Raw genomic sequence first — 21,877 nt, 5'->3', positions numbered from 1 at the left:
CAGAGGGCTTGTTGTGGTGCGATTTGTGTTATTGAAAGTTTCACATGAGAAGCGTTTGGGACCATTTCAGCTCAGTATCCATTTCATATCGCGGCTCAAAGCAACGGTGCACATTTTCTGGCGAAGTGCCTTGCCAATCAGGTGGATAGAGCTTGTAAGAAGGCCTATGGTGTATTAGCGTTCATTAACAGAGGGATTGAATTCAAGAGTCGTGAAGTGATGTTGCAACTGTACAGGGCTTAGGTTAGGCCACATTTGGAGTACTGTGTGCAGTTCTGGTCGCCTCACTTTAGGAAAGATGTGGAAGCTTTGGAGAGGGTGCAGAAAAGATTTACCAGGATGTTGCCTGGAATAGAGAATAGGTCGTACAAGGATAGGTTGAGAGTGCTAGGCCTTTTCTCGTTGGGACGGCGGAGGATGAGGGGTGACTAGATAGAGGTTTATAAGATGATCAGAGGAATAGATAGAGTAGACAGTCAGAAGCTTTTTCCCCGGGTACAACAGAGTGTTACAAGGGGACATAAATTTAAGGTGAAGGGTGGAAGGTATGGGGGGAGATGTCAGGGGTGGGTTCTTTACCCAGAGAGTGGTGGGGGCATGGAATGCACTGCCTGTGGGAGTGGTAGAGTCAGAATCTTTGGTGACCTTTAAGCGGCAATTGGATAGGTACATGGATGGGTGCTTAAGCTAGGTCAAATGTTCAGCACAACATCGTGGGCCGACGGGCCTGTTCTGTGCTGTATTGTTCTATGTTCTATTCCACTTAAAGCCGCCTTTCTCCGGAGATACTTGTAGACGTAAAGCACATGGAATGGGTATAATCCTGAGGACTCTATCACTCTCGGGTAATGTGCCTGCGTGACTACCTCTGTATTTGAACATGAGAATACGTTACTCAGAGGGGTTACAACAGTGTGACCAGGTCAACGTTCAGTACCATTGTTATGTCAGATCACATAGACAATCTCATTGCTGCAAACTGGGACGAGACTAGATGGATGCCTGATAACGTACGCTTCACGATGGACGAATGGCCCTTCACAACTCCTCCCCCACACGCTTTTTAAACTCGAGGCCAGAGAGAAACTGACCTGACGAGAAAATCGCTTCACAACCTTCCAGAACCTTATTATTGTCCATTCTACTACCAATTTTGCAAACTTACTTACCATGCTTTCTATCTTCCCACCTACATCATTTATTTAAATGAAAAATAAAATGAATGTGCGCTCAGCTACCTTCCACCACCATTCTCAGCATCCTGCTATCGAACTAATTTTATATCGAATTGGAATCCTTACATTTAACTTATGCGATTTAACTTTATGAATTAGTCAACCATGTGGAACAGTGTAAAAGCTTTTATTAAAGCCCAAGTGAGCAAACTCTACCACTATGTCCTCATTGATCTTCTTGGTTACGCCCTCAAAAAACTCAATCAATTTTGTGCGAAACCATGCTGATTATCCCGATTCATTCCTTGTATCTAAAAATTCAAATAAATCCTATCGTTTAGAATTGCATTCAACAACTTACCCACGACCATAACCAGACACACAGGTCTATCGATCCCAGACTTCTCCATGAATTCCTTTCTAAACCAAGGCACAACATTAGCCATCCCCCAGTCATTTGGCGCCTCACTCGTAATAATACATGATAAAAATATTTCTACGAAGAGCCCAACAGTTTCATTCCCTAACTTCCCACAAGTTTCCTGGATACAGGAGATCAGATCCCAGAGAAATATCCAACTTTATATTTTTCAGGTCCTCCAGCACTTCCCCTTTTCAATGTGAACTACTTTCAAAACATCAGTATTTAGGTGTACCAGCCATTTCGTTCTCCACAGTGTAAACTGACGCGAAATGAACATTATATGTTTCTCCATCTGCTGAGGATCAAGACATAGGTGAGCTTTTTCATCTTAAAGTGGTCCTATTTGGTCTCAATTTCTTAATGTACTTGCAGAATCTCTTTAGATTATACTTAACTTAATTATCTGAGGCTATTTAATATTCTCCATTGACCTTCATGATGTCCTCCGCAAATATGTCCCTCCACTCATTAAATCGTTCAAGACGTTCACTTAAAACCATGTATTTATAAAGAAGGTGTCACCTCCGTTAAAAAAAAAACTTATGACAAGGCCTAAATCCCTGCGATCAACGTTGTTCTAACGGAATACCTAAAATGTGCAAACCGGACATTGGACCAAGAAACCCCCACGAATCATGCGAAGGGAATCGCACCCAACTCACACCTCTACCCAATTCCTGTAACTCTAAATTTCCCATGACGAAAGAACGTCAGCCATACATCTTTAGTCTGGGGAGGAAACGCAGGCTGAAACGGACAGGATGTGCCAACTCCAAATTCACATTCGTCCAAAGTAGATATTGAACAAACATCGCGGAGGCTGCAAGACATTAGTACTCACCACTGAGTCAGCCATTATAAAACTCCTATCCACCACTCAAAACATACCATCACTTAGATATGGGGCCAAAACCTACTCTCAATGTTCCAAATGCAATGGTCCAGAGCCTCCTATTGACTGAGGCCTAAACCTCTGCCCGTGCTTTTTAATTTGCTTGAACTGAACGCCGACATTGTATTTGCCTTCCTAAACACCAACTGAAATTGCATGCTAAACATAAGAGAAAATTGAACTTGGAATTCTTTCTGCTTTCAGAAAATTGTCTATGCCTCTACTCTTTCCACCAAACATATGACCTCATATTTTCCACAAAGTATGGCAACTACAACGTTTTTCGAAGCACTCACTCCGTTCAAGTCATTCTGCAGCATGCCCGCTTCATCAATAAGATCTGGCCTTCCACCTATCATTGTGTCTTCTTCAAATGGAGCAACAACACCCTCAGTTCCTTTGAATGGACCATTCATACATAATGTGAATAGCTGTGGTGCAAACCCTGACTCATTTGAACTCCACTAGTCACGGGCTGCCATCCTGGAAGAGACCTCTTTACCCAACTGTCTGCCTTCTGCCAGTCATCCAAGCCTCAATCCATGGCCTCTTATTTAGCAGTTTGCCGTACTGCACCTTGACATATGTCTATGGAAATTCAAGCCGGTCACCTCCACAGGCTTGACTTCGTCTCGCTTGCTCATTACCTCCTCAAAAATTCTAATATATTTGTCAAATGTGATTTCTCCTTGACAGCCTGTGCTGATGCTTCACGTACTCTATAATCCCATCCTTCCAATGACCTTCGATACTGTGTTTAACACAAAGCTGATTTGATTGTTATCTAGAATATTAAAACTTTGCTTTCAGACCTGAATGAGAAGATCAAAGTTCAATCGGTGTTGAGATATGTAAACTCTACGCTGTCTCTTTAGGGTCGATGAGTGAGTGAATTCTATCCCTCAGTGGGATCCCTCTACTCTTTCAGCAGGTTCGATGAGTGACCTAACTGTTTTTCTCACATGGAGCAGGTAAATGCTTGCTGACAACTGCAAAACAGATGGTGTACTGAGAGTTTAGATGATTGCTTGAACCTATTCCTGGAATAAATACACTTGAAACGTCTCTCACAATTCGAAAATATCGATGGGACATCAGTTCTACAGAGACTAGAGAGCACATCCCACAGACTACATGTTTGAAAGGTCTCCCCTCAATGTGAAGACGTTCATGATATACTGTCCCCAGGAACGTTTATTGTGATTAATGTCTATCTTCAGTGTGAACACGTTGATGACACGTTAGTATTCATGAAAGAGTGCAGCACTTCCCGCAGTCAGGGCATTTAGAAAGACCTGTTAATACTGTGTGAAAGGTGATGAGCCATCCGGTCGCTCGGACGTTACAGCACGTCCCACAGATTTGGAACTGGAGATGTCTCTCCTCCGGGTGAGCACGTGGATCACAAGTCAGGTCTCTATGATTCTTAATGGACTCTTATTTATGTGAGCATATTTCTCAAAGATGAAGCACATAGAGGGTTGATAACATTTTCCAAAATTCGGAGAGATAAAAGGTTCCTCATTAGTATGAGCGAGGTGTTCGGTTCTCCAATCGCTGGACGTTTTAAAGCATTTTCCGCAGTTCAGACATTGAAATAGTTTCTCATCATTTTGAACGAGTAGGTGTCGCAGCAGGTCAGAGACAGAGTAAATTCCTTCCCACACTCTGAGCAGATGAATGGCTTGTTCCTGGTATCATTGCTTCCACGGGAATTCAGCTCAGACAGGGAGTGGATCCCCACGTTTCCCCAGTCTTTCCTCAGTATGTTTACAATTGAGGTGTGTAAGGTCTGATGACAGGGAGAAGCCTCGTCCACACACACAATAAGTGAACGATTTATTTCCTACTGCAACCAGAGCTTTTTCATTTCATGTTCGAAATCTGATCAATTTGTATTCGGGATAAACTGCGCAGCCTCATCAGATTATGGTGGAGAGGTTGGTTTGTAAATCTTCCCCTTCTAAAATCCTGCGAAACTGATGGTACTCAAAAATGAAAGTGTGAAACCGTCTTTCACAAGACTCTAGATTCTGTGTGAAGATAAGGTCTGAAGGTAAGGGATTTTCGACACGAAGAATTTGAAGAGAATTTTGTCAGAATCTTTCATGCACACAGCCTCCACCACAGAGACGAGCGGGTCAGCAGGTGGATATGAACACGATCACCTCCCTGTTCCCTCCAGGTCAAACACCGTCTTGACTTGTCTGATATCCAGTCCTGATGGAGCAGACATTTCTTACAATTGAATAATTGCAAAACTGAGGCATCTGACTTCTGTCCCTAACTCAAAATCCACTGCCTCGCCACTGAGTTGGAAGTGTGTTATTGGAAGAACACAGCAGGGCAGGCAGCATCCAATGAGCAAGACAATCGACGTTTCGGGCACGAGCCTTCATCAGAAAAGAGGCTTATGAAGCGAGCGGGTAGAGAGACAAATGGGAGCGTGTGTGGCTGGGACAAAGTAGCTGAGAGTGTGATAGGAGGATGGAGGTGGGGTAATGATTATAGGTCGCAGCGCAGGGTAGAGCAGATAGGTGGGAAGGAAGATGGACAGACAGGACAGTTCATGAGAGCGGCAGAAACCCTGGACCTGAATGAACTTGGCTGTGTGGGAGGGAGAGTTGACATGTTCGGCCAGGGGCCAGTGGTCTTGTTTGGTGCGGGTGTCCCAGAGAAGTTTTCCGAAGTGGTCTGTAATTAGGCATCCGATCTCCTCAGTGTCGAGGAGACTGCAAAGGGAACAATGGATACAGTAAATGACATGCATGGAAATGCAGGTGAAACTCTGATGGACATGGAAGGGTTCTTTGGGGCCTTGAACAGAGTTGAGGGCGGAGGTGTGGATGGATGTTTTGCAAATCCCGTGTTGGAATGAGAAGTTTGCTGGGAGCGGATGGGACGGTGTTTGGTGGGGGCGTGCACCACCAGGAAGTCGAAGAGGGAATGATATTTACAGAAAGTGGGTAGGGGTGGGGAGGGAAACACATCTTCGTTAGTGGGTTTCATTTGCAGCTGACGGAAATGCCGGAAGATGACATGATGTCTACAGAGGGTGCTGGATTTTAAAGTGATGTAGAAGGGAGTTCCGTCCTCGTCTCAGTTGGAGGGATGAGTTTTGGGAGCGGAGTTGAGGGAAGTGGATGAGATGAGCTGGAAGGCATCATCGACCAAGTCCTAGGAGAGTCCAAGTCCCTGGTAATTGTCTGAGTCTGAACAGGCACGTCATAACCATGGTGACATACTTCACTTCCTGATGTGTTTTTAACCACATATCCCCAACATCACCATGTCAGCCAACTTGCACTTCATTAACATAATTAACTCTTCCACGTCTCTGCTCTTCTGCAGCTCAAACTCTAATCCATTCGTTTGGAAATCATGGTCATAATGCACTTCCATTCGTCCTTTCAAATTCCCTCCCTGTTGTTGTGCTCGTGATGCAAGGAATAGGGAGAGAGTGGAGTTGAACACGTGGCTACAGGGATGGTGCAGAAGGGAGGGTTTTGGATTCTTGGATAATTAGGGATCTTTCTGGGGTAGGTGGGACATGTACAAGCAGGATGGTCTTCATCTGAACCAGAGGGGTACCAATATCCTGGGGGGCAATTCGCTAAGACTATTGGGGTGTGTTTAAACTAATCCAGCAGAGGGATGGGAACCAAAGTTGTAGTTCAAGTATCGAAAAGTTTGAGAGTAGAGAGGTCCAAAACAAGTCTTAGGGTCGCAAGATTGCACCGGTAAGCAAGACGTTGGTTTGGAGTATGTCTACTTCAACGCTAGGAGCATCTGGAGTAAGGTCGGTGACCTTACAGGATTGGTTGGTACCTGGGAATTCGGTGTTGTGGCAATTTCGTAGACATGAATAGAACAGGGACATGAATGGTTGCTGCAGATTCCAGGATTTAGATGTTTCAGTAAGAACAGAGAAGAAGGTAAAAGAGGGGGGACCTGTGGCAGTGTTGGTCAAACACAGTATTACAGTTGCAGAAAAGATGTTTGGGGACTCGTCAACTGACGTAACATGGGCTGAAGTTAGAAACCGGAAATGAGATGTCACCCTGTTGGTAGTTTTCGATAGGCGTCCGAATAGTTCCAGAGATGTAGAGGAAAGGATAGCAAAGATGATTCTCGATAGCAGTGAGAATGACAGGGTAGTTGTTACGGGGGATTTCAAATTTCCAAATATTGACTGGGAACACTATAGTGCGAGTACTATAGATGGGTCAGTTTTTGTCCAATGTGTGCAGGAGGGCTTTTTCACACAGTATGTAGACAGGCCAACAGGGGCGAGGCTACATTAGATTTGGTACTGGGTAATGAGCTCGGCCAGTTGTTAGACTTGGAGGTAGGTGAGCACTTTGGTGAGCGCGATCACAATTCTGTTATGTTTACTTTTGACATAGAAATAGATAGGTGTATACCACTGGGCAAGAGTTACAGCTGGGGGAAAGGCAATTATGATGCGATTCGGCCAGATTTAGGAAGCAGTGGATGGAGAAGGAAACTGCAGTGGATAGGCACATCAGAAATGTGGAGCTTATTCAAGGAAACACTACTGTGTTTCCGAGATAAGTATGTACCTGTCAGGCAGAGGGAAAGCTGTCCAGAGCGGGAGCCGTGTTTTCCGAAGGAAGTAGACTGTCTGGTCAAGAGGAAGAAGAAGGCTTATGTTAGGATGAGAGGCGAAGGCTCAGTTAGGGCGCTTGAGGGTTACAATGTAGCCAGGAAAGACCGAAAGAGAGAGCTCAGATGAGTCAGGTGGAGACATGAGAAGTTTTTGGTGGATAGGATCAGGGTAAACACTGAGGCTTTCTATAGGTATTTAAGGAATAAATGAATGACGAGAGTAAGATTTTGGCCAATCAGCAATAGCAGTGCAAAGTTGTGTGTGGAGTCAGAGGAGATGGGGGAAGCACTAAATAAATACTTTTCAACAGTATTCAGTCTAGAAAACGACAATGATGTCGAGGGGATTACTGAGATACAGGCTACTACACTAGGTGGGATTGAGGTTCACAAGGAGGAGGTATTAGAAATCCTGCAGAGTGTGAAAATAGATAAGCCCCCTGGGCTGGATGAGCTTTATCCTAGGATCTTCTGGGAAGCTGGGGGGAGATTGCCGAGGATTTGGCATTGAACTTTAAATCGTCATTGTCTACAGGAATAGTGCCATGAGTCCTGAGGATAGCAAATATAGTTCCCATGTTCAAGAAGGGGAGTAGGGACAATCCTGTTAATTTTAGATCAGTGAGCCTCACTTCAGTTGTTGGTAAATTGTTGGAAAAGGTTATAAGAGATAGGATTTATAACCATCTGGAAAGGAATCATTTGTTCAGGGATAATCAGCACGGTTTTGTGAAGGGTAGGTCGTGCCTCACAAACCTAACTGATTTCTTTGAGAAGGTGACCAAGCAGGTCGATTAGAGTAAACCGGTTGATGTTGTGTATATGGATTTCAGCAAGGCGTTCGATAGGGTTCCCCGCAGTCGGCTATTGCACAAAATGCGGAGGAATGGGATTTTGGGAGAAGTAGCAGTTTGTATCAGTTATTGGCTTGCTGAAAGAAGACAGAGGGTGGTGGTTGATGGGAAATGTTCATCCTGAAGTCCAATTGCCAGTGGTATACCGCCAGGGTCGGTGTTGGGTCCACTGCTGTTCGTTATATTTTATAAACGACCTGATTGAGGGCGTAGAAGGGTGGGTTAGTAGATTTGCAGACGACACTAAGGTCGGTGGAGTTGTGGATAGTGATGAAGGATGTTGTAGTTTACAGAGAGACATAGATAAGCTACCGAGCTGGGCTGAGAGGTGGCAAATGGAGTTTAATGCGGACAAGTGAGAGGTGATTCCTTTTGATCGGAACAACCGGAATGCAAAGTATTGTGCTAATGGTAAGTTTCTTGGTAGTGTAGGTGAGCAGAGAGATCTCGGTGTTCAGGTAGAGAGATCCTTGAAATTTGCCACCCAGGTTGACAAGTTTGTTAAGAAGGCAGATAGTGTTTTAGCTTTTATTAATTGAGGGATCGAGTTCTGGAACCATGAGGTTAGGCTACCATGAGGTTTGGACAAAACTCTAATGCGGCCGCACTTGGACTATTGTATACAGTTCTGGTCACAACATTATAAGAAGGATGATGAAGCTTTGGAAAAGGTGCAGAGGAGATTTACTCGTATGTTGCATGGTATGAAGGGAAGGTCTTACGAGGAAAGGGTGAGGGACTTGTGGTTGTTTTCGTCAGAGAGAAGAAGGTTGAGAGGTGACTTAATAGAGACATATAATATAATCAGAGGGTTTAGATAGGGTGGACAGGGAGAGCCTTCTCCCAAGAATGGTGACGGCGAGCACGAGGGGGCATAGAATTAAATTGAGGGGTGATAGATATAGGACAGATGTCAGAGATAGTTTCTTTACTCAGAGAGTAGTAAGGGTATGGAATGCTTTGCCTGCAACGGTAGTAGATTCGCCAACAGTAAGTACATTTAAGTCGTCATTGGACAAACATATGGACGTACATGGAATAGTGTAGGTTAGATGGACTTCAGATTGGGATGACAGGTTGGCGCAACATCGAGGGCCAAAGGGACTGTACTGCGCTGTAATGTTCTATGTTCTATGGTCTAACTCCCACTGCTTCTATTCAAAGGTGTATTTGCGTTCTGTTCACAGTTTCATTGAGCATTATCTGAATGGCATTTTACGAACGCCCATTTTCCCAAACGTGCACTGCGGCCTTCGCAGCTTTATCTTTCCACAAGGGCTCCCACATGGTGGAAGGGAAGGAGTTGCAGGTTATTCACCCAATGATGTAATCCTGAGGTCTTCCAATACCTCTCCAGCATGTGGGAGTACTCACAACACGGGTTGCTCACCCATCACCGGGTGGCAACATTTCAAATTTTTCATCATTTTCTACAAATCTCTTGACTGTCTTCCCTCTAACTATCACTGTCATGTCCTCCAGCCCACTCAAGAGCAAATAGAGCTGGTCAATAGTATTCCAACCCAGCCAGCGGACACGACACCCAAGATTATGTTTTAAAGTGCACTCTCAGATATTCTGCATTCCATCGAATTCCAACCTCCGGAGCATGTTCGATTTGAACTGTTTCAAGTTTGGTGCCTAAAAGTCACCTACCAAGGCCATAAATTACGAATTCCTGTGGCAACGTAAATCGCACCAGGCAAAAGGAAAGGAAATACTCACCAAGTGATTAAGAAAAACTGCAATACATGCTGAAATCAAGGGTAATAAGCTGGTATCAATACTACATCGTGCCTTTTACATAAAATAAGCTTCAAAGCTTTTACTTTGTGGGAGTTTAAACAAATGTTGATCCCTGTCACATTATGAGATATTGGGAAGCTGACAAAGTGTTATAACAAACAAGTGATCAAAGAAGTGGGTTTCAAGTCGTATTTTGTCACACAAAACGAAGCTTGTATCACAAAACTGAGATGACCGAAGATTTTCTGCTAGAGGTCATCATCTTTTGTCAGTCTCAAAACGCTTCATATGTTAGTGCTGCCATAGCTTAGTGGTTCGAGCCTGGGGTTGTAACCTCGGTTCACACTACAGCCTTGCTAAATTTTGTTGCAAGCATCCGAAGGTGCGTTCTCCGTGTTGTTAGTATTATTTTTGAAGGAATATCTGGAAGTCATTTTATAGACAGAACCCCCCCCCCCCCCCCCACCCCCCACCTCCCCGCCCCCGCCCCACGCCCCATTTGTTTCAGTTTGGAAGTCCACATACATGTTTTCCCTTCGAGGAACATGAGGATGACAAGCTTCTGATGCGAAGAATGCCTTCGTTTGGCAGGAAGAACAACGTGATTCATGAAAAGCAGAAAAGTAACGGTGAAACAATGGGGGACGAAAAAGTACAGGGATGCGATTGAATGCTTCTGTTCCTTATGTAGAGACAGGAATCTGCTGGAATCCATTTAAACAGGCAGAAAGTTGGAAGACCACAGCTCGCCAGGCTGCCTCAGATTTGGAGAAGTCAACGTTTAGCAGGTACCAATTATTTCCGATTGGGACAGTCCTTGAGGGATAGACTCCCGCCTGTTTACCCCTCTGCTTATGTAAACAGAATCGGTTTTAAAGCGAGTCATGAAGAAAGAAGTGCCAAACGGGTCAATTCCTCATTTTATGGAAGTTGGGCTCTCCTGAGGCCTTTGACACTTTCAAAAGGTGTGTCTGTATAGTTCCCTCTATGGGTCATAATGAGGTTCAGTTCTCCCGCAGTTCATGAACAAATTTGACGGTATCTGACTTCAGACTCATTCACTGGTTCATTGGAGATTAAAACTTTGCAGGGAAAGTCTCGTTCAGATGAACACTTCAGACGTCTGGCTGTGGGCCAATGAGTGGAAATTGGAAACTAGAATATTTGGATGTTTGATGACTGGCACTGACATAATGTATTATTCTGTGCTCTAAAAGCACGGTGTCACAAACACTCTTTTTTGGAATGAATTTCTCATCGCAGGAAAAGAAACTATGCTGTTTCGAGAAGATGCAATTGCACATGCCGTCCTTCCTGGTTGACTAGTGGTTACCATAAAGCGCTTTCACCGCTGTGGTTTGGGTTAATTTCTTGGTCAGGGAATCTGGATTTATTGTTCCTGATAAGGGCAACAACACAAGTCGAGCGTCTTTGACATTTCAAACGCGTCCGAATGTGCCTTGCATTATTGTGCAGGGCCGCAAGGTGGCTCAATGGTTATCACTGCTGCCTCACAGCGCCAGAGATATGATTTGCCGACAACTGGGTCGACTGTCAGTAAGTTGCCTTATTCAGGAGCAAATGAAGAGAAAAGGGGTAAGGAATTGTTCTGTGAGGGGTTAATCCCAGGAGGATTGGTGTGCATTTGTTGTATCGAATAGGTAATTTCTGAACTGTAGGCATTCCATGTTCCCTCATTGTGTTGCTTTAGCACATGTTCAGACAGGCGAGAAAAGTGAGGAAAAACAGTCACGACCCAATCAGTGATTGATCCATTGTACAACAACCAACGGATTCACTTTTGACTGAACTAGCTCCCATTTTCCCTACATTGGTAATTGTAGTATACAGCATTACAGCGGGTTTTCATGTGTTGTTTTGGCCCCAGCATCCTTTCTCAACATGGACTATACTGGGACATAAAGAGATGATAAAAGAGATGGATGGCGATGACTGGAATGAAAAGACGTCAGGAAGAATGGACAGCGTTTACATGGAAACAGAAAAATGGAAAGGAAGCCAACGATGTAGTGGGGGATAATGCCATTTGAAAAGACAAAGCGGGGTATCATGGGATGGTGGAAAAGACGAATAGATCATGTGGCGTGACACCAGGTAAACTGAGTTGTGTCCGTATGGAAGGTTTCTAGGCGATGTGAATTTGGTGAGAGTAAACAGGAGGGAAATTCCCTCATTCGGATGGATCTATATCTAGAGTATAGAACTTGAAAACCAGCGATGAATGATAAAGAGAAGTTTGGAGCTCGCATTCTTTTTCTTTCTACAGCTATTGAATTCGAAAATGCTTACTTTTTCTCAGGAAAAATTATTCGGAAGCTGATTCTAAAATATTTGTAAAGATGCGTGCAGACACACAAGGAGTGAATTTCACCGGGACAGGGAGTCTGGGCGGCCAGAATGGGTACACGTTACGTGCACACTCTCTAATTGCTTAACGTTAACTGGAAAGAAGCCTCATAACACCTGCAACTGAGCACGACTAAGTGTAGAATGAGCTGATTGTGAGGAAAGCTTTAGCAGCTTGTTCTACGTGAACTTCTATAAATTGTAAAAGAACTGAGCTGTTTGTGATAGCTCAGCATTAAAGGGAAGCCGGTTAGCACAGTCTGCTGCATAACTGATTTATGACATAAAGTGATGCCAACAGTGTGGGAATAATTCGCGCAATGTCTCAGCATACCTTCAGGATCCTGATCTCCCCATTCAGCTAATACTTTAGGAGATGGCGAGAATCAAAGTGAAACTATACTATCGTGAGTTGGAACTGACCTGCCGATGTGTTGCACCTTTGTTCTTTCATCTGTTGCATTAGAAAATTTGGCTGCAATCACAGAGAAGGGAGTGAGTCCATTTGATGCTCACTCATCTCCCGCAACCATATCTAGTGACAAGACACGAAAATAATTCCTGTTTGAATTCTGTAATCTTCATAGCAGTACTTAAAACAGCTTTGTCATTTCTATTCCAGTTTTTCTGATAACAGGCAAAATGTCCAATGAGATAAACCTATTAACTTTTGGATTGCTTTAATGGACTGTGCGAGTTTGCAGCAAAATTAGTAATATGATACGAGCTAAACGTCCTTTCCAGAATTTAACACAGCGCAGGATCAGCGACATGTCAAACGTCATCGACTTCAAAAATCACCTCTGTATCTCTCGTGAGTGATGGATATTCACTCAGGGAATCTTTATGGCTGGTCTTAAGTAACTGAGGTATTTTCCAAGGACAGAACACTCCACAAAATCAGATATTTTTTTGAATAAATGCTGTTTTACTCAATGTTCTTTTGCAACTTTTAAATATATATGTATACAAACACATACATGCACGCCCACACACATTTATACATATGTGTACATACATATATGTATATACATATAGCTCGCACATTCGACGGGAAGAACATTCGACGAGGAGGCTGAACAGTTCAACCACTTTACAAGGAGGTTGAACGGTTCATCCACTTTATATCGGAGCTGCCTCGTGCTCCCACGAGGAGGTTGAACAGTTCTTCCACTTTACCAACACCTTCCACCCCAATCTCAAATTCACCTGGACCGTCTCAGACTCCTCCCTCCCCTTCCTAGACCTTTCCATTTCTATCTCGGGTGACCGAATCGCCACGGACATTTACTCTAAACCGACCGACTCCCACCCTGCCCCCTGTAATAACGCCATCCCATATTCCCAATTCCTTCATCTCCGCCGCATCTGCTCCCAGGAGGACCAGTTCCAAAACCATACAACCCAGATGGCCTTCTTCTTCAAGGACCGCAATTTCCAGCCAGACGTAGTCGATGGTGCCCTCCACCGCATCTCTTCCACTTCCCGCTCCTCCGCCCTTGCGCCCCGCCCCTCCAACCGCCACCAGGACAGAACCCCACTGGTCCTCACCTACCACCCCACCAACCTCCATGTACAACGTTTCATCCGTCGTCATTTCCGCCACCTCCAAACGGACCCCACCACCAGGGATATATTTCCCTCCCATCCCCTAACAGCGATCCGAAAAGACCACTCCCTCTAAGACTCCCTCGTCAGGTCCACAACCCACACCAACCCAACCTCCACTCCCGGCACCTTCCCCTGCAACCGCAAGAAATGCAAAACTTGCGCCCACACCTCCCCCCTTACTTCCCTCCAAGGCCCAAAGGGACACTTCCATATCCAAATTCACGTGCACCTCCACACTATTCATCTATTGCATCCGCTACACCCTATGTGGCCTCCTCTATATTGGGGAGACAGGCCACTTACTTGCGGAAGGTTTCAGAGAACACATCTGGGACACCCGGAACAACCAACCCAACCACCCGTAGCCCAACACTTTAACTCCCCCTCCCACTCCACCAAGGACATGCAGGTCCTTGAACTCCTTCATCGCCAGACCATGGCAACACGACGGTTGGAGGAAGAGTGCCTCATCTTCTGCCTGGGAACCCTCCAACCACAAGGGATGAACTCAGGTTTCTCCAGTTTACTCAGTTCCCCTCCCCACACCTCGTCTCAGTCAAATCCCTCGAACTCAGCACCGCCTTCCTAACCTGCAATATTCTTCCTGACCTCTCCTCCCCCACCACACTCCTGCCTATCACCCTCACCTTGACCTCCCTCCACCTATCGCATTTCCAACGCCCCTCACCCAAGTCCCTCCTCCTTACCTTTTATCTTAGCCTGCTGGACACACCTTCCTCATTCCTGAAGAAGGGCTTATGCCCGAAACGTCGATTCTCCTGTTCCTTGGATGCTGCCTGACCTGCTGCGCTTTTCCAGCAACACATTTTCAGCTCTGACCTCCAGCATCTCCAGTCCTTACTTTCTCCTAGCACATTCAAATGGCCGACCAACCAATTCCAAATATTCTGAATTCACACACACACACACACACACATATATGTGTGTGTGTGTGTGTGTGTGCGTGTGTGTGTGTGAATTCAGAACATTAGAAATTGATGGTCGGCCATTTGAATGTTCTTCCTGTAGAATGTGAGAGCTTAGAGTTTACTGTAATGTCCCTGACATTTGAATCTATGGGAATTGCACCCAACTCCATCTCCCTGGCAACAGCTTTAGGGATCTGGAGCTGAACATTGAATCTTTGGGTAGTCTGAGGTGAATTGAGAGGAGTTATAGGGAGGCAGTTACACTTCAGGTACAAGAAAAAGGTCGATGGTATACAGTCGGGAGACGAAAAGGGAACAGGCAGCCAGTGCAGGCATCCACTTTGGCTGTGCCCATCTGTAACAAGCATACCGTATTTGTTACTTTTTGGGGGGATGTCCTACGAGGGGTAAGCCATGGGGTACAGATCTCTGGCACAGTGTTTGTCCCTGTGATCAGAAGTGTAGGGGAGAGGGGAGGAGCGCAATAGTTATTGGGGACTACATGGTGAGGGGGACAGATTGCAGTTTCTGTGGGTACAGGGCAGGCTCATGATTGATGTGATACCTCCATGTTACCAAGGTTTGTGATGTCTCGCAGCGTGTTTTCAGGATCATTAAGGGGAGGGGGAGCAGCCCGAGGTCATGTTTCACATATGCACTAACAACTTATGTAATAAAATTGATGTGGATGTATGGTGGAAATTCAGGGATCCAGGGTGACATTTTAGATCTAGATCAAACAGAGTTGTTCTCTCTGATTGGTTACACATGCCACGTTATAATGAGGGAAAGAATAGGGAGAGAGCAGATGAACACGTGGTTGTAAGGATAGTGCAGGTGATAAGGATTTGGATATCTGGATAGTTGGGGCTCATTCTGGAGTCGGTTGGACCTCTACAAACAAGATGGTCTTCCCCTGACCCGGAAGTGTACCAATATCCTGAGTGGATAATTTTCTAAAGCTCTTCAGGAGGGTTTAAACGAATTCAGCAGCGCATTGCGAACCCGAATTTTAGCTGCGGTTTGCTGGAAGTTTTGAGTGGTTAGGACATAAATAGGTTTTCGGGTTTGCGAGTGAATGCTGGCAAGGATGAAGGTGGTTTGAAGTCTGTCTACTTCACCGCTAGAAGCATCTGGGTTAAAGCAGGTGTCATGGGTTGTTAACTGGGACTTCAATATTGTGGCCATTTCAGAGACATGAATGGAGCACTGAAATGAATGGTTGTTCCTTGCACCTCAGTTTCGATTTTTCAGTAAGAACAGGGAAGTCGTTAAAGAGGGAAGATGTGGCATTTTTAGTCAAAGACAGTGTTATGGTAGCAGAAAGGATATTTGGTGAGGACCCGACTCAATCTGCTGAACTAGAATGGGCTGAGATTAAAATCAGGCAAGTGGAGGTCACCACCAAAATGTTCTAGAGATATGGAGGAAAAGATTGCAAAGATGATTCTGGATAGGAACGGAAGTAACAACGTAGTTGTAGTGGGGAAGTTTAACTTTCCAAATATTCTGGATAGGAACGGAAGTAACAACGTAGTTGTAGTGGGGAAGTTTAACTTTCCAAATATTGATTGGAAATGTTATTGTTTGAGGAGCTCTGATTGGTCAGTCTTTGTCCAATGTGTGCAGGAGGGTTTCGTGGCGCAGCATGTAGACAGGCCAACAAGAATCAAAAACATATTGGATTTGGTACTGCACATTGAAGCAAGTCAACTGTTCGATTTGGAGATAATTGAGCACTTTGGTGATAGTGACCACAATTCGGTATGTTTATTTAGTGATGGATAGGAATATATATATATATATCGCAGAGCATGAGGTACCGCTGGGAGAAAGGCCAGTATGAGGCGATCAGCAAGAGTTAGGTTGCACCAGATGGGAAAGTAAACGCAGGGGTTTTGCAAACCTGAAATATAGAGCTTGTTCATGTAAGCGCTCATGCATGTCCTTGATAAGTGTGTGTGCGTCATGCAGGGAATATGAGGTTGAGACAGGGAGCCATTTTTACTCAAAAAGTTGAAATTCTTGTCAAGATGGAGAAGGCGGTGCATGTAAACATGTAATATGAAAGCTGAGTTAGGGCACTTGAAAATTAAAAGCTAGCAAGTAATGGCCAAAAGAGAGAGCTACTCAGAGCAAAGAGGGGGCATTAAAAGTCTTTAGCTGGCAGGGTCATTTAAAACCCGAAAGCCTTCTCTTGTCATTTCAAGAATAAAAGAATATATAGGATATGATTCGGGCCTACCAAGAACAGTAGGAGGACGTCGTCAACAGAGTCCGAGGATAGGAGAGGCGCCGAATGTATATTTTTCATCATATCTCAAATGAAAAAGACAATGCTGTCGAAGAGAATTTTGAGATGCAACCTGTTAGAATAAACGAAATTGATATTCATAAAGACGAGTTGTTAGCAATTCTTGAAAGCCTGAAAATAGATTTGTCCCCTGGGCTTGATGGGATGTATCATAGGATTCTCTGGGAATCGAGGGAGGAGATTGCAGAACTTTTGACTACCAACGTTATTTCGTCAGTGTCTATGTGATTAGTGCGAGAAGACTCGAGTTCAGCAAATATTGTCCCCTTCTTCACGAAGAGTAGTAGGAAGAACGCTGGAAATTATAAAATAGTGAGCCGTATTTCTTTGAAGGTGAAGTTTTGGGAAAGGTTATGAGAGATATGATTTATGATCACCACAGCAGGAAGAAGTTGATTCGCTACAGTCAACACGATTTTGCGAGTAGCAGGTTGTGGCTCACAAGCTTTATTGAGCTCTTTGAAAAGGTCAACAAACAAGTGGATGAGAGTAAAGTGGTTAACATGGTGGATATGATTTTCACGAATGCACGGTCGGCTGTTGCATAAAATACAGAGACGTGGGATTGAGGGTGATTTCGCGGTTTAGATCAGTAATTGGCTCGCTGAAAGGACACAGAGTGTGGTAGTTAATGGAAAATATTCATCCTGGAGTTCAGTTATTCATGGTGTACCAAAAGGTTCCTTTTAGGGTCCACTGCTGTTTGTCACCTTTATAAATGACCTGGGTTCGAGCATGGGATGATGGATGAGCAAATTCGCAGAACACACTAAGTCGATGGAGTTGTCAACAGTGCCGAAGTCTGCTGTAGGTTACAGACGGACATGAATAATCTGCAGATCGGGGCTCAGAGGTGGCATATGGAGGTTATTGTGGAAAAGTGTGAGTTTATTTACTTTGGAATGAACAACAAGAATAAAATGTTCTGGGCTAATTGTAATATTCTTGGAAGTTTAGATGAGCAGAGCGATCTCGGTGTCTATGTATATAAAACTCTGAACGTTAACAAACACGTTGATGGATTTGTTTGCAATGAGCACAGTGTGTTAGTTTTTATTGGGAGAGGGATTGAATTTCAGGGCCAAACGATCTCTTTGCAGGTCCAGAAATTTGTCTGGTATGGCCAAACTTGTCCAGTTCTGGTCGCCACATTATAGGACGGATGTGAAAGCATTGGAAAGGTTGTAGACGAAATTTCCTCGGATGTTGCCTTCTGTGAAGGGAAGGTCTTACGACGAAAGGCTGAGGGACTTGAGGCTGTTTTTGATAGAGATAAGAAGTTTGAGAAGTGAATTAATAGAGACATAAAAGATGATCAGAGTTTGCCGTAAGGTGGACAGTGAAGGCATTTTCTTCAAATGGTGATGGTCGGCACAAGGGCATATCGATGTAATTTGAGGGTGATAGATGCCGAGGTAGCTGCCTTTCTCAGAGAGTAGTAAGAGTGCAGAACGCCTTGTCTTCAACAGTCGTAGACTCACCAACCTTCAGGGCAAATAAATGATCATTGGATAAACTTACGGCTTATAATGTCAAAATGCTGGTCAGATGGACTTCAGATTGGTCGTACAGGTCATTGCAACATTAGTGCCAAAAGCACTTTATTGCAATGTAATATTCCGGGTTTAAACTGTTCTTCAGCTTGAAGTTGCAATCATCTCTGGTCAGTATCAGTATAACAAACACTTGGCGAGAATCCAATGCACAACTTTGGCAGTTCATGTGCTGCCATTCTGTCATGCAAGTACAGCAAGTTAACTAACTGCACCACTGGATCTGCCGTCTAATGGTGACGAACGGCTCCTGATCTTACCACTGGGCCCCTCAACACAATTACTCATTTTTTTTTCTGGGTATCTGAAATGAAACGCAGTGCAGAGGTGGTTATACTGATAATGGATCAATGATTATGAAGCATCAGCTTCAGGAAAAGGGCATAGATAAATGTGGTGAAAATCGGTTTTATTGAATACTGCATACATTTACCATGGCTTCCTGCGTTGGTCACAGGCAATGTTATGTGGCCATTGTCCTGGGATTTTCCTTCTATCGGCTTCAATTCGTCAGACAATTCGATTCACTGATATTTCACCAACTTCCTTTGGCATGTTCATCTGACACATCGACCCACACTGCACACAACATCAACAATGTTCAACATACTACGTGCACGAGCATGTGGCATGGTTTTTATGCACAGTGAAGATTGAATAATGTTCTGCAAGGGCAAATTAAATTCAGTTTAATTCGTAAAGTCGCAAGAATCCAGAGTAAGATTCAAAATGTCAGAAATTCACGTTCATTATCTTGGCCAGAATTCCATCCCAGCAAAGGGGAAATCTGCCCCTGAATCCCCAGCATCCATGCAATTGCTTGCTCCATGTGTCCACTTGGAAACCTATGTGAAGGAACATTCAGCCTGAAGGAGAACTTGTGAGAATCTTCCGCTGTATGATCTAAAGCTGAAACAAGAGCTGTCTATTCCAGCTGGGAGGGAAGCGAAGTGGAGATGAGACCAAAATATTATTTGGCGTTTAATTCATATTGTCCTCATTGTGATTATTTAAAAACCTTGGCCAGAAATGGCACAGACACAAAGGAGCAGAAGGAGGCCATTCTTAACACCGATCCTGTCCTGCCACGTAATTTGATATCATCATGGCTCACAGAACAATTTTATGTCTTTTTCCAGCCCATCCACAACATCGTACTGGCTAACAGTGATCTCAGCTTTGTCACCGACTTTATTTTCCTCTCTCCATTGGAGAGAGATCACATTCTGAGCAGGAAATACAGTTGCCTCGATTAACTGAAGTGCAGACAAATCTCTGGAACATGCGACCGGGAGCTCCCAGAGTGAGGAGAGATATCTGAAACCAGCAGGAAATGTAACTGACAACATCGAACGTTACAATGCAGTACAGGCACTTCGGCCCTCACTGTTGCCGCAAGCTGTAAAATAATGTGATGTCCATTGTAATGGTAAATTAACATTTATTTTGAATCCAATAAAAGCACAGGGAAACAAATAAGTAATTAGCTGACTTTGCAAAGGCACGTGTTGCAGACAGATAGAAAAAAATGTAAAGTTAAACCGAAATAATAGCAGACATACAAGGCCAGTAAACTACCATATCAGGGACAAACAGTCAAGGAATGAGAAAAAAATCCTTTCAGTGAATCCTGGTTCCCTCACACTCACTCCGTCACCGTCACTCTGATCATCTCACACACACTACGTCAGCGTCACCTTGACACACTCACTTCATCCCCCTCAACCTGACCTCCTCATACTCATCCGTCACTGTCATCCTTACCTTCTCACATTCACTCCATCACCTTAACCTAGAACACACTCACACTCACTCTGTCACTGTCACCTTGACGCTCTCAAGCTCAGTAACAGGCACCTTGACCCCTTAACACTCACTCAATCACTGTCATCCTGTCCTCCTCACACACACTCAGGTACTGTCACCCTGACCCACTCGCACTAACTCCATCACCTTCAAGCTGTTCCCCCTATCCTCGCTCTGTCACTGTCATCCTCACTCCGAAACTCACATTGGTACCGTCACACTGATCCCGCCCTCACCGTCACCGAAACACTCTCACGCTCACTCTGTCTCTGTCACGCTGAACCCATCACATTCAATCCATCAAAGTAACCCTGTAGTCACAGTCATAGGCACTCTGACCCCTCACAGTAACTGAGTCACAATCAGCGTATACTCCTGACATTCACCCTGTCACCGTTTGCCTGATCCCCTCACACTCATTCCATCACCATCAGCCTGATACCTCAGACTCACTCGGACACAATCAACCTCGCCCCGTCATATTCACTCACTCACTGTCACCCTGACCACCTCACACACACTCCTTCGCTGTCACCCTGACCTCCTCGCACTCACTCCTTCATCCTGACCCCCTCACACTCACTCTATCACTATCACCCAGACCTAATTACACTCAGTGCACCCGCCACCCTGACCCTGCCACACTCAAATCCTCAATGCCATCCTGACCATCTCAAACTTACTCTGTTCCCAGGCCACCTCATACTTCTCCATCTCTGTCACCATGACCCCTGCACACTCACTCCGTCACTGTCAGCCTGACGTCATTACATTCACTTTATCACCCAGACCCAATCACATTCAGTCCTTCCTGCCAACCTGTCCCCCTCTCACTCAATCACCGTCACCCTGACTCCATCGAAGTCACTCCTTCAGCAATCGTCTTACCTCCTCGCGGATAGTCAGTCACTGTCACCTGAACATCTCACACTCACTTTGCCACTGTCACCCTGAAACCCTCACACTCTCTCTGTAACTGTTCCGCTTCCCAACCTCACAGCCACTACATTCTGTCACCCTGATACCCTCACACTCACTATGTCACTGTCATCCTGACCCTCTCACGTACACTCTGACACCTTCACCCTGACCCCCTCACACTCATTCTATCACTCTGACCCCCGCACACTCACTCTGTGATTGTCACCCGGACCCCCTCACATTCTTTCCGTCACCCTCATGAATTCACACTCACTCCGTCACCCTGAAACCCCTTACATTCACTCCACTCTTATCACCCTGACCCTGTAATGCACATTTTGTCACCATCACACTGAAGCCCTCACTCTCATTCCATCAGTGTCATAATGACGCCCTCAATCTCACTTCATCACAGTAACGCTGTCACCCTCAAACTGTCTCCATCACTGTCACACTAACACCTTATACACATACTCCATCACCAACACACTGATCCCCTTACACTCACTCTGTCACTGTCACACTAACACCCTCACAATCAATCTCTTATCGTCATTCTGACACCCTCACACTCACTTCTTCGCCACCAGCCTGACACCCGCACACTCACTCCATCACCGACTCCCTGACCCCCTTACACTCACTCAGTTACCGTC

The sequence above is a fragment of the Chiloscyllium plagiosum genome, unplaced genomic scaffold (genome assembly GCF_037043375.1).
Source record: "Chiloscyllium plagiosum isolate Xiang-an unplaced genomic scaffold, Cpla_swu_hap1 HiC_scaffold_38, whole genome shotgun sequence".
NCBI classification, from domain to species: Eukaryota; Metazoa; Chordata; class Chondrichthyes; order Orectolobiformes; family Hemiscylliidae; genus Chiloscyllium; species Chiloscyllium plagiosum.
This window is presented reverse-complemented; position numbering follows the sequence as displayed.